At 38.9% G+C, this 7,129-nt stretch overlaps 1 pseudogene; it reads right to left on the bottom strand.

Annotated features, from left to right (window-relative positions):
• Positions 1 to 4,269: 4,269 nt before the first annotated feature.
• On the bottom strand, positions 4,270 to 4,623 carry LOC127666548 (40S ribosomal protein S25-like; annotated as a pseudogene).
• Positions 4,624 to 7,129: the final 2,506 nt, after the last annotated feature.

Genomic DNA, 7,129 nt, shown 5'->3' with positions numbered 1-7,129 from the left:
AAGGACATAGGCAAATCTAGGCCTTGACTATCCCTGCATCATTTTTTGATTCATCAACATGTAAGACTTTTATCTAGGTGTGGTGGTGTATGCCTGTGAGCCTAATATTTAGGGGACAAGTAAAGAGGATGGCTTCAAGTCGGAGCCAGTCTGATCTACATGGTTTCAGGTCAGTAAGTGCTACATAGCAAGACAGCACCACAAAAAATATATAAAAACATATTTATATCTACTCATGCCATAGAATAAGATCATCATTAAAGAAAAAAATGATTTTAATGCAATTTTAAGCTAGAAACTGGAAACAGATTTAGTAATTTGCTATGTTAAGATATGGTGGACACTCATGTAGACCCTAGACAATCATTCATCATGAATTTCAATATGGTAATTTTTCAAAATTCCATTCTTTCTCCTTCAAATATATAAAGCCCTACACTGGGATTATTATTGTATACCTGGGGAGAAGTCCATGTTTGGGAATTATTTAGTATGATTTATGAAGAGGGTATTCTACTTTCAAAATGAATAGATCTGGCTCTGTCAATACCTATAAATACATCAACAGCCAATCGAAGTGAAAGAGTTGGCTGACCACTTTTATGCCCTACATCCTGCAACAATCAGGAAGGTTTTGTCTGTCTGTGCAGCCTGTTTCTTCAGTGCACTGTGCTTCAGCCCTGAGTCCCCTCTGTGACTTTTTTAAGTATTTTCTGTGGCTATAAGCTCCATGATCCGGCATTTTTGAGGTGGGGATAGGAAGTGACTGATTCTACCAAAGGCAATTGAGCTATATATGACTACTAGGGGAGAAAAGGAAGAAGAAGGAAGGGGGGAGGGGAGGGACCGACCAGAAGAGGTATTGTTTGGCATCTTGTGGATTTCAGAAGTAATGTATTGTCACCTGGGAATTCATAACCAGTAAACATTAAAGCTTTCCAGTTTCCTTAGGAAACTTAAAAAGGAGGAAACAAAGCTAGATTTAGTAAACCTATATCTATTAAGCTTCTAGTCCCCTTGTGCTGGTTTCTAAGGGTGCCCTCTGCTGGGCCCCAACTAATTCTTCTTCTTCGTTTTTTTTTATTTTCTATATTCTTTGTTTACATTCTAAAAGCTTTCCCCTTTCCCAGTCCCCCCCACCCCCATATGTCCCATAAGTCCTCTTCTCTCCATCCATTCTCCTATCTTTCCCCCTCCCTTTTCTCTGTCCTGGTACTCCCCTACAATGCTGGATCAAGCCTTTCCAGGATTAGGGCCCTCTTCTTCCTTCTTCATGGGAATCATTTGATATGCTGATTGCATCTTCAGTATTCAGAGCTTCAGGGCTAATTAATATCCACTTATCAATGATTACATTCCATGTGTATTCTTTTGTGATTGTGTTACCTCGCTTAGGATGGTATTTTCCAGTTCCATCCATTTGCCTAAAAAAATCATGAATTCATTGTTTTTCATTGCTGAATAGTACTCTATTGTGTATATATACCACATTTTCTGTATCCATTTCTCCACTGAGGGATATCTGGGTTCTTTCCAGCTTCTGCATGGGCAAGAAGCTATGAAACTCACATGCTGAATTTTCACATAGAATACAAAGGTCATTTATGTCCCAAACTGTTAGAATCCTAACGGTTGCTTCTCAGGCCAACCATCCAGATAAACTAATTGTCTATATGTTTTGTTGTATAAGTGGGAAAAAGGCAAATTCTCCTGCCAAATTGTCTATATATGTTCCCACCGTGGCTTGATGGAGATAATACCTCTACTTAGCATCTAACTCACTGCAGATTAGTGATGAAATAGAGGCCGGGAAAACGGGGGAGTGAGGAGGAGGGATGTTCAGAGGAATCAAAAAAGAACATACTTTCCAACAGGCAGGGCCGTGCGGCTTTCTTTAAAGCACATTGTGTGGGTAGCTGTGTTCTCTGGCTGGCTGTCTCTATTACCAGCCCCAGTCTGGGCACTTTCACCCTGCCCAGCCAGAAAAGAATGAGCATCAGTGTTTACTTTTCAGTGTTTATGAAGAATGCTTTGAACTCTTTGGATGACATCATCTGGAATCTCAATAACAAGTAAGTACATGGAATTGTTTTGTGGATTCCTTTATCCATAAAGATATGCAAGGGGTGCATCAACACTGACACAGCCACGGAAGCCCTGTGTACTTTCCTGTCTCTTTAACTTAGTTGGGTAATCTCTGTCTGTCAGTACATTTCTCAAGGACTGGTTAGAGCCAGTCATCATAAGAGGAACTTATTATGAAACCAGGACATTTACTTTGTTGAAGATCTCCTAAAAGAAACACTTAATTTAAAAATAAAATTGTTTCTTTGGTCCCCCACCTAGCTTCTTTGGGATTCCTTGAGTTTAGAGTTAGAGAAGATGAAATACTATGCCTGATCTGCTTTCTCAAACATGCTTTCTCATTGTTTAAATCTGTATCTGGGTATTTGTATTGTTGAATATGTCTCTTTACAGTCAAGATCAACTGAAATGTTAACAGATTATCAAGTTGAACTAGTCATGGTGGCATAGCTCTGATCCCGCCACTGGGAAGGTGGAGGCAAAATGATCTGTGTGGGTTCAAGGTTAGCCTGGTCAATATAGCGAGTTCTAAGATAGTGCTATATACAAACAATCTGTCTCACAAAACAAAACATATCAGGTTTATAATGTACTTAAAATTAGGAACTCGGAGGTCTTAAAACAATTGTTTTGTGAAATTAGTAGACTTTTTCCAAATCCCTGGCCTCACTTTTTCTCTCCTTAAAATTTAGTGTGCATTTTGTACCTTTTCCTTTAACACATCCATCTTTGGCTTAAGGCAAAAAATGATTTCTCTCATTTCTTTTTTGGTTATTAAAACTTCCATACTCACATTTGAAGTTTGAAAATGCTTTGATGAGAGCTATAGTCTGTATGTCATGGCTCCTGATATGTGTCTGCCCATGGATATATGTATCCGATTTGGAAAGTAGGATCTCAGATGAAGACAGCAAGAAAGGACCTAGTCAGAGAAGAACACTGGCTAGCTGGGGTAGAGCAGTGTAGTGGGGAATTTGCCCAGTCTGGGCGTGCAGTCTATAAATATTGCAACTGAATTGTGTGTTTATTCATGGACATAGTGGGGTTGGAGATTTATCACAACAAATTGGAGCCCAGTGTATCGAGAGTCACCAGAAGCCAAGACACGAAGAGAGGCACCGTCTATTTACCACTTCCTCCCCCTCCCTCTTTCCATTTGCCCCCTTTCTTTTCCATCATGTTTCCCCCATTCTCTCTCCTTCCTGGCCTTCCTCAGTCCAGGGTTGTAGGAAAAATTAGGAGATTTTCAAATCGCTGGCCCTTTCTATACTATCTTTTTTATTTTCAACTTTTTCCTCTTGTCTTAAGGGAGGACCCTTTCCACTTCCAGTACCTCTCTAAGTCCCACCCATCTTTGTCATTGATAAATTTGAGTAGTGAGGATGGAGAAGAGAAGACATTCCCAGCAAAGACTGGGTGTGAAATCAACCGACTACTTACACTGAAATATAAAAGGCGGTGAATATGTGTTTGATTGGTTCATTTGTTAAGTATGCTGAATTTTAAGAACAACTCTAGGTTGACACTACAGCATTTATACGTAACAAATGACAATATTTATTATTCCCTTTTAGATTTACCAGGAGGTAAATGCTTGGTAAAACACTTGTCTGGTTTCATCAGTTCCACATGTTCAATGCTCACCACTGACCTCTGAGGTAAAGAATTGCAAACGAGGACTGAGAGTCCAGAATTGTAATTAAGTTGAAAAATACATGGGTCAGACATAAGAGGTAGAGCTTCCTAAAATTACTACCTGAGAGAGAGAGAAAGGAGTTACAGAATCTTCCAGTTTAGGCACAAACTTCTTAGGATTTTTAGGAATGCTTGGACCCAGTCTGTGCAAACTTAATGTGATCAAGATAGATGATGTATTTGTCTTCAAAAGTCCTTTGGTGAGTTTTCCACAAAAACTGGAAGAAATATAGCATCATGTGAACTGATAGAAGAAAACCTGAGTTCTTGCTAGGCACTATTGTTCAGTCAGTTCAAAACTTCTAGTTCTTTGTAAACTGTGAATTTTTTCATACCTAAATAGGGCTCATTCTTATATGCTGTGTAAATAATATGTAATAATCTTAAATGATAATCATTTCCATATGCTTGCAACTTTCACGAATTCCTTTTTTTTTTTTTGATTTAATAAAGTTTTATTTTCCCCAATGTACAGCTGATTGAACCTGTTCATGCATCTTCACTAGCAGCTGGGAATCTCCACCCTTTGAATTTCTGGTGTAAATTACTTGTGCTCCGGGCTTTGAAACCAGTTTGAACAGTCCTTTACTAAGTAGTTCCTGAAGGGCTGCCCTGGGCCAAGGAATCTTCAGTCTCCTAGAGACCACAGCTGGAGTAATAAGCTTACAGTTGGGAACTTCCTTACAGAGTTTGTTGTATGTAGCTTTGTCAAACAGGAAGAGGTTGTTCTTTGCCTTAGGGCCACTTCTTCTTTTGGGCCTTGCCACCAGATTTATTTACTGGGTCTTTGTCTTTCTTGGTCAACTTTCTAGCATCTTTCTTCTTGTCGTCCTTGAGCGGCATGGCAAAGTTCAGAGAGTAGTATGGACTACTGCAGCCCCACTAAGATGTCAGACTCATGCATTCCTTTCCTGATCATCATTGGCTATTTTAACCAACAGCCTATGTGCTGTAGGAACCAGATCAAATCTCTCTTAAGTTTTGGTGTTTCTTCTCCCACCTCTTCCCATGTTCCCTCTCTTCTCCAGGTCTACAGTGACCACTGCTTTACTGCTTCATCTAGGAGTTTCCAGTGCCCCGTAAAGAACGCACATTGTTTGTCTTTTTTTAAAATTCTTTCTTCAAACAAAACAACAGCACATATGTGAAAGCAGATTTCCCCTTCTGGGAAGGGTGGTTAAGGCCAGAGGGCTTCTTCATCTCTTCCTCTTCCCGTGGCCCACTCCTTTACCTGCCTCATCCTGGACCACAGCGTCTTCATCAGTGTCCACAAACTCCCAGGGCTTTGCCAAGCATGCCAGAAATTTCTAAATTGAATTATCTCCACTCCTACTTGGAGCTTATTAAATCTTTCATTCTAGCAGGCTTTTAATAGAAATTCTATAGAAGAAGAGAAAATCGCTCATTTGCTTCAATTAGTGTTTATGAAGGTTCTTTGATCACTGTGACATTTATGACTAAAGAAAAGGAGGATTTTTACCGAAATTGTCATTTTTCAATTGCTAGAAATAATTTTGTATACGTTTACTGCAAAGACAAGACCTTCACATTATACATTTTGCATTTTGATAAAAATTCAGAGAGGGGAAAAAGGAATATACAAACAAGTAGCATTATACAGACTGAGCAATCATGTTTAGGAATATATATGTATATGTATGTATATGTATGTGTATGCATATGCGTATGTTTATGTGTGTGTATACATGTATATATATGTATGTGTATATGATGCATATGTATAATGTATATGCATATGCATATGTATACATACATAGGCATATAACGACAATTCATGAAAAGGCATGTAATCTGAAGGAGTGCAAGGAAAGATAAGTGAGAGGGTTTAGATGGAGGAAATGGAAGAGGGAAATATAGTATAAATGCAAAAATTAAAGAACTAATTTAAGAAAAGGAGTGTACAAATAGAGTTACCTTCTAACTTGGCTAACCTTCTGGTAGGGGTGGTGTACCCTTTAATAGCAGTACCCAGGAAGCAAAGCCAGGCAGATCTCTCAAATTGAGACTAGCCTGGTCTTCAGAGTGAATTTCAGGACACTCAAGGCTACACAGATAAAACCTTGCCTTGCAAAAACAACCAACCAACCACAACAGCACAGTGTTTTCTTTCTAAATACTCGGCATCAGTTAGGAAGGAGAATTCTTAGTTTGCTGTTGTGTCAAAGATGGGCATATTGACATTACCACTGCCTTCCTTCCCAATCTCTCTCTACAGGCACAGAGTAGCTTCGGAGTCAGCATTTTGCTCTTCAACAATCAAAAGTGTACTTAAGATGTAGGACTCTGTTTAAGCTTTTACCTCAAAGTAAGTTTGAATGGAGAGGCATACCTCTGAACTTCCTATGTTCTACTGTTCCAGATAGACAGTATCCATAGACTCATGTCAAAGTCAGAACCCCAGTTAAGGTGAGATCGCATTGCACTGCAGTGAGCTCTGATCTAATGTAGCTGGTATTTTTTAAAAAGGATAAAATTAGGACACAGACAAGCTCACATGGGAATGGTACCTGAAGATGAAGGCAGAGATCCAATGATGTAGCAGAATCCAAGGATAAAATGTTCTACACATATCTGTTAAATCCATTTGCTCCATAACTTCTGTTAGTTTTACTGTGTCTTTGTTTAGTTTCTGTTTCCATGTCCATTGATTAAAGTGGGGTGTTGAAGTCTCCCACTATTATTGTGTGAGATGCAACGTGTGCTTTGAGCTTTAGTAAAGTTTCCTTTGTGGATATGGGTGCCCTTGCATTTAGAGCATAGATGTTCAGAATTGAAGGTTCTCCTTGGTAGATTTTTTTCTTTGATAAGTATGAAATGCCCTTCCTATCCTTTGTGATAACTTTTGGTTGAAAGCTGATTTTATCCGATATTAGAATGGCCACTCCAGCTTGTTTCCTGGGACCATTTGCTTGGAAAATTGTTTTCTAGCCCTTTACTCTGAGATAGTGTGTGTCTTTGACACTGAGATGCTGGGTCCTGTTTACATATCCAGTCTGTTATTCTATGTGTTTTTATTGGGGAATTGAGTCCATTGATGTTAAGAGACATTAAGGAATAGTGATTGTTATTTCCTGCTATTTTTGATGTTATTTTTATGTTTGTGTGGCTATCTTCTTTTGGGTTTGTTGAAAGAAGGTTACTTTGTTGCTTTTTCTAGGGTGTAGTTTCCTGAATCCTTGTGTTGGCATTTTCCATCTATTATCCTTTGTAGGGATGGATTTCTGGAAAGATATTGTGTAAATTTGGTTTTGTCATAGAATATCTTGGTTTCGACATTTTGGTAATTGAGAGTTTTGTTGGGTATAGTAGTCTGGGCTGGCATTTGTGA

Source organism: Apodemus sylvaticus, chromosome 16 (genome assembly GCF_947179515.1).
Source record: "Apodemus sylvaticus chromosome 16, mApoSyl1.1, whole genome shotgun sequence".
Taxonomy (NCBI): domain Eukaryota; kingdom Metazoa; phylum Chordata; class Mammalia; order Rodentia; family Muridae; genus Apodemus; species Apodemus sylvaticus.
Note: the sequence above shows the minus strand (reverse complement) of the source record. Positions and strands in the feature narration are given on the sequence as shown.